This window comes from Vicia villosa, linkage group LG1 (assembly GCF_029867415.1).
Source record: "Vicia villosa cultivar HV-30 ecotype Madison, WI linkage group LG1, Vvil1.0, whole genome shotgun sequence".
In the NCBI taxonomy this organism is placed as follows: domain Eukaryota; kingdom Viridiplantae; phylum Streptophyta; class Magnoliopsida; order Fabales; family Fabaceae; genus Vicia; species Vicia villosa.
This window is the reverse complement of record NC_081180.1, coordinates 175093016-175099015: the sequence shown is the minus strand read 5'-3', so window position 1 is coordinate 175099015 and position 6000 is coordinate 175093016.

Below are 6000 nucleotides of genomic sequence, written 5' to 3'. Positions count from 1 at the left end.
AAATGTTTTATAACATTGTTGAATGAGTTTCCGCTGTGCTGAACATGTATTTTGATATTTTTGGATTATTCCTAATAAAGCATGACAAACGACTTGGTATTCTATTTCTTTTATTAATTGTAGCATCCTTGCTGTGTATTTACTCTGATTTTTATTATATTTCCGTGGGGGTTTAGAAGGGTGTTACACTAGTGGTATCAGAGCAGGTCGGTCCGTCCGGCCAATTGTCGAGTCAGTTGAGTTGCGCGACAGTTGTATACTCTCTGTGTTTTATCCCTTGGTACACGGCATGTGAGTGAATCACTGTCGGTACTTGTTTGTTTTTTTGTAGGTGTTGGATTGAAACAAGTGGGGGAGAAGCTTCGCTTCTCAGTTATGTTTCGGTTGTAAGACGATTGATTCAGTAGGTTGTTGTTGGCAACCGTGCAAGTGTTGTTGGAGTTGTTGTTCTCCGAATCGAAGGTGACTTGTCTGGTAGTTAAGTTGGAACATCTGGAAGGAAAATGATTAGAGGTAATTGATGATTATTTGTAGGAGAGGGAAATTAAGAAGTTGTAATGTATCAACTCTGCTGACGTGATGCGAAGTTGTCAGTTGAGTAGCCGTGCGTCTCGGAAGAGGTTCAGCTGCAAGTTTGCAAAGAGGATTGCCGTCGTAATGTTTCAGAAATCGCACTTCGGCAATGGGATGTGTTGCTTAAGTTATAAGAATGTTGGGAAGTGGAGAGATATGATAAGGGGCTGTTTGGAATGTGACCGAGTTGAAGAGAATGAGTTTTGGAGTGAAATTTTCGTAAGCAAAACGCAGGAAATGGCTGAATAGCTGCAGAACTTCGAAAATTCATAACTGGAGTTCTGAACATCCGATTTGAGTTCCGTTTGAAGCGTCAGAAAGCTAAAGAGATGAACTTTGTTATAAAAATGGTTGCAGCAGCTGTAACATATTTAATTGTGACAGGATGATGTTGGAAAGAGGTGAAGTTGCGGTTACGCGTGCTCTTAGAACTAGACTTGTTTGTTAGTACGGCACGGGATGTCAGTGTCAGAGTTGAACGGATTGAAGGAATAATTAAAAGGTTTTTTGAGAAGCAATTTTAAGAATTAAGTGTACCATTTGAGGAGTTATGGAAATATCATTTAAGGTGTCGCTGCATGGCGTCAGTGTTGCAATTTCGGACAACGATAGAAAAATTCATATCTTGAGATCCGAGTGTCTGATTTAAGTACCGTTTGGGGCATTGCGAAGCTGACTTAATAACCATGAGATATATTGTTATTTGATATTTAAAACTTGTTTGAAATGTGTTCCCCCTTATAAAAACAGAGGCGTGTGGATTATGGGTTGCTGGGAACCGGTTCCCAGATAGGGACAACCCGGTTCCCCATAGTAAAAATCAGAGACGAGTTGTGGGAAGCAGCCAGGAATCGGTTCCTGTGTGGGAGGAACCGGGTTCTACTGTGTGTTTTTGGAGGATTGTTTTACTTTAAAAACCCATAACTTTTGATCCTATGAGGAGATATTCTGAAGTCGGTTAAGGAAGCGTGAAACTTGTTGAATAGGAATGCCTACTACCGCGATTGTTTGAAACAAAATTGAGTAGAATATGTTGTTGAGGATTAAGTTGATGAGGTGTTCGGTAATAAAGATGATTTGAGTACCGATGGATTTTAGTGAAGAATGAATTAGTAGAAAAGGTGAAATAAGTTTTAGTACGGTTGAAGTCGTATTTATGATGCCAAAGCAACGACATGTATAGAAGAAGAATTGTAGAGGATTTATTACACCTATTGGTGTGAGGAAGAATTTATTGAGATTCCGAGTGGAATGATGCTCTGACGCAAAAGATGTCTTGGGATTTAGAGTGAAACCAGGAGTATGAATGTTGTCGCGGCCTTTTGCTAAGATGAGGATTTTGATTTGGAACAGATAAATAGTATGGTAAGAGTATATTAGTGATTATGAAGTTGGAAGTACTTAACAGGTGTGTGATGCTAAGTGACCATGAAGCAGATTATGTAAAATGTTTGGATGTTGGTATCCCACTGACAAGATCCAATGAAAAGGAAGTGTGCGAGTTGTAAAGACTCAGAGTGAACTATTGGACTATGACGATGTTAATGAGTTTGAGTGCAAACTCGGAAAAGGACACTATTATGTAGTAACGACGGTTTATGCTTAAATATGGTTGTCGGCTATCTATTGACAAATTGAGGACTTGATCACCCTTAATCTCTTGTTGATAGTAGACGGGATCATATAGATAAGATGAGCTTGTTTGTTACCTTAATGGTTTAAGATATGATGGATACTAAGCCGTGAGAATAATCACTCACCATGTTGTGTGATTTTATGAAGAAGTGAATATGAAAGAGTGTAATATATTGGACGGTGACTTAAGACGGGTAATCAGAGTCGCGCAGCGAAAGTGTGATGCGGAGTAATGTGCGAGTTCTACTCGTGGGAAGTGAGGAATTAATATGCCGGGAGCCTACGTAGAGAACATGAATTAATCTATATGATAGATTTAGAATCTAGTGGATGCAAGGATGTCGTGCTAGAGAATTAGAACTCTTTTGAATAATTGCCGAGATGATGAGTATGTTATTGTGGATGTACTTAGTTAACGAGTATGTATTCAGCAAAGTTAAGGCGATGAGTTGATACTATATGATGCTATAATAATTTTGTACTGTTGTAAGGTATTATTGTAGATTTCCAGATATAATGAGGAATTATACTCTATGAAGGACGAAGTTGATTTAATTCTTAGAGAAGAGCGGACTTATGTTTGAGCTATTTTATAAGCAATGGTATATTAAGGATGATGAGTGTGATTATAATTACTTGTGTGTACTCATTCTGATGGTTGGAACGTTTAAATAGAGGAAGTAAATCAGGACTTTATTTTTGAGTGCGAGGGAGTGTTGCTAAATGGTAGATTAGTACCATGTATGATAAAGAAGGATTCTGGAACGAATGAGTAAAGAGAGTTGGAATTGGATAAAACTGAGAAATCTAATTAGTAATGATGATTGTAATGGGTAATCAAATAATGCAGAAAAAGCGGAATGTAACATGTTGGATAATTGCTGGTATGACTTGAGAGGAGTCAGATAGTTGAAATTCAATGGTATAGGAATGTTATTATCGAGCTCTTGAAGGAAGCAGTTGGTGAAAAGTGTAAGTGTTATTTCATCGCTCAGATGGAAAAGTGTGTCTAAGGTTGGTACGTTCGGTAGATGGAATGCTTTACTGCAGTGTTGATCGGGTGTGGTCATACCATGGTTGTGTAATTATATTATTCAATTATTGGGTGTATTATATGAGTCGCACCTCGACGTTTCATTGTCATTAACCTTTTGGAGACATAGCAAGTGGTACACATGTGGGGTGGTCGAATGTGACGTAAGAGTTGAGATTTGAATGCATGAGGTATGCTTTCTGTTGATTATGTCAGATTAATCTTGAGGATCGACTAGGGAAATGTTACTTGTGAACTGGAGAGTCAGATGACGGACTCCTATCCGGAACTTTCACTTGAAGTATGTTTTCGAGGACGAAAACTCTTTTAGTGGGGGAGAGTTGTAACACCCCGAAAATTATTTCTAATTATTTAATTTAAGTAGGAAAATTATTTAATTGGAATAATTGATTTTATGAGGAGCATTGAGAAATATTGGAAAATAGTTATTGGGCCATGTGTGATGTTAGTAAGAAGGAGGTGTTAAGTGAGTAAGCCCATTACTAACTATTTTATGTTTTCATAAAATAAGGGAAATATGGAAAAAAGAGTTAGAACGTGAAAAATGAGAAGTTGAAGAGAAGAGCTGAAGAACGTAAAGAGGAACCAAAGAGGAAGAGGACCAAGATAAAGGATTTGGCTAAGGTAAGGGGTGATTACTCTAATTATATGGTATTATGATTTTGATGATGATAGGATTGAATTAAGGAATTAGAATCTCTAATTGGGATGTTAGGTTTTGTGAAATACCAACACTGACATGTATGATTTGATGAATTGACTGCAATTGATGATGTAGTATTGTTACATGGTGTTATGGTATGTTGTTTGTGTATTAGAATCATGTATTTGGAGTATTTTGATGTTATTGATGATCAATTTTGTAATGGTATGAGTTGGTATGTGTTTGGGATGCATAAAAGCCTTAAAAATCATGTTTTTTAGCTTCTGGGTTCGTGGGAACCGGTTCCCATGTGGGAGGAACCGGGTTCCACTGTGTTAGAACGTTAAAAATAGCATTTTTGGGTCCAGGAACCGGTTCCCATGTGGGACGAACCGGGTTCCAGTACAAATTTCCAGCAGCACGTTTTGAAAACTATTCTAACTTCAAACAGCTCTAATTTTCAAACCGTAAGTCCGTTTTAGACGCCGTTTTGGACGTTGTTTCTTAAATTAAAAACTCTATAATATAAAGTAAATAAAACAACAATAACTTGATTTTATTTTGGAAATCTTGATTTATTTCGTTTATGGCGTGTTCTGTACATTGTGTGCATGATTTGGATAATGTGACAATGTGGTGATGTTATAATGATATAACTGTGATTGGACGTTATATGTGGTGTGAATTATATATGATATAATTGTAGATGGTGCTGAAATCGAATATATTATTCGGTGTTGCTTTTGGTGAGTTATTGATAATGACATTGTTCATTTTGATCATGTGGTGATTGTTGTGATCGTATAATGATGATTGATTTGTTTTGAATGATGCATGATACATGTACATGCTTATTGGTGATGAATTGGTGATGATAATGAGACGATGTGATACATCGGATTGGTGATGTTGTAAGCATGTTGTATGTTGCATTCACTCGCATACATTTTTGGTGATGGATCCCGGTGATGAAATGGATCAAAATGGTGGGCATAATTCCCATTGTGTGGAATTTGTGCTGGTTAAACTGTATCTCGGTGATGAAAAAGATCAGTTGGATGGGTGTATCCCATGTATGGTACCACATGCATAAGAGTCTGCATGGTCTTTGTATAAATCGTGACATGTCAGGATGAATTCCGGTGTTATGATTGTGTTGTGTTATTGGTGCATACTTTTGACTTGTGTTTGTGATTGGTATGAATTGATAAATCTGAATATGCTAAGTAGGGTGGATAATTGCTTATGAATTCTATATCGGACGATTTATAATGCTATTTAATTATGATGTAGTCTCACCCTTACATTAATGATTTCAGATTGAAGTAGCGGCCTAAGCGATCGGTGAGGATGACTCGTAGAGTTTATCCGGTTATGTTGGGTCGTGTCGGTCATGCTCTGATCTTGTAACACTGGGGGACGATAGTCTTAGAGTTTACTTGTGTTAAACTATTTTGCCATTATTGTATAATGTACCGTTGATTTTATCGGAAATGTTTTATAACATTGTTGAATGAGTTTCCACTGTGCTGAACATGTATTTTGATATTTTTGGATTATTCCTAATAAAGCATGACAAATGACTTGGTATTCTATTTCTTTTATTAATTGTAGCATCCTTGCTGTGTATTTACTCTGATTTTTATTATATTTCCGTGGGGGTTTAGAAGGGTGTTACAAAGGTAAGCCTACTACCTTCGATGTATCGGGCTTGTGTTTCTGTTAAAAGGTCTTGTGATATGGTGACGTGAAATCTTGGTTCAAAATTAGCGTTTAACCAAATTTGTAACAACCATAAATGACCTGAAAGGGGGTATTTTTTCTTCACCTCAAGAAGATTTTTTAGTTTTGAGGAAGCATTACCTAGGGATTTATACAAATCTGCCAGCAACAGTTTACCCAAGGATATCTTTCGACCCTCGTGAAGCTTAATTGCTAAAGGAATGTAACGTTTTGCTACTTGCAAAGAGCCTGAGCAAAAGTAGAAGGACGAAAGCCAAAGGGTCAAGAAAGCGACATGCTCTATATTCGAGAAATCTTTGTTGACTTTATCATGGTGGTCGATGATATATTGTTTGAAGTTGGGATTTTCAAA